This window comes from Salvelinus fontinalis, chromosome 35, assembly GCF_029448725.1.
Source record: "Salvelinus fontinalis isolate EN_2023a chromosome 35, ASM2944872v1, whole genome shotgun sequence".
Taxonomy (NCBI): Eukaryota; Metazoa; Chordata; class Actinopteri; order Salmoniformes; family Salmonidae; genus Salvelinus; species Salvelinus fontinalis.
Genome location: NC_074699.1, coordinates 5,058,419 through 5,059,526, shown reverse-complemented (window position 1 = coordinate 5,059,526; position 1,108 = coordinate 5,058,419).

The window sequence follows — 1,108 nt, the reverse complement described above, 5'->3', positions numbered from 1 at the left end:
AGTGGTGTGTATTCATGGATGCAAAGGGAAGCCAGGCTTCCCCAAGTATTTGACCAATATTTTTTTTTACATTATAAAATAATTTATCTTTCGGCTCTCTCTGTGTTTTCATAATTGTACGTCAATGGAAACAGCGCCCCTCTATCTCAGTATGTGTAGCCCATGTCTCTGATGCTGTCTTGACCAAAAGAGTATAACATGTTGCCGCCTTAGCATTTTATTGATTGATGCCAGCAATCATTTGGCCTCCCTTGAATCAGTGATGAGCTCAACTGTGGGTTGTCCTGGTGCATCAAAAGCCCCCCAAGAGGGTCCAGTTTGGATTTGGCTTCAAACCAATCAAATCACTTCCTTTGAAAAACATAATTTTCAGAAAAACAGTGTCTGTTTCTGGTCTGCTTGTGTTGACGTGCTGCGGTTGCTAGCGTGCTAAATGTAGCCTAGTAGGCTCACGTTAACTAGCTAGCTAGCTAGCTAAGTTGGTTCATTGTTGCCCATGCGAGGAAGTCAGGCTAGAAAGCAACCTAAACTAAAAGTGTACTGTATGACAGAGCCATAGACCGTTTTGCCAACATGAACGAGAAGAGGATGGCATTGGCATTCAACTAGTCTATAAGTAGGGTGAGTAAAAAATGTGCACGCATGGATGCCCACACATACATACATACACAGAAATGAATACCATGGACATCACATGACATTTAGCAACGTTGATTGGACTAAATTGTTTTTGATATCTTTAAGTGTATTAAAGTAAGCATATTTAGCCTTGTTGATTTGATGATGTTTAAATTGAAAATGGTGCAGGGATAGCAGTGCTCCTGTTGTCGATGTACTGACTTGCAGTAACTCCGTGGACCTAAATCAGTAGTTGTTTAGTAAACTGTTGAAAACATTAACTTGCTTGACCATGCTGTATGTGCTAACTATTTGTATGCAATATTTGCTATGAGGACTTCTCCAGACAGATGTTGCTCTCTGGTTTTGTGATGAAACAAACGTCCGAGTAGTTGAACTAACTCCGCCACTCTGTGACTGTTGTATTTTTGGTTGTCACGGCCTTGTTGTATATCACGTGGCGTATGAATGAATTGGTTATAGAGCAAAC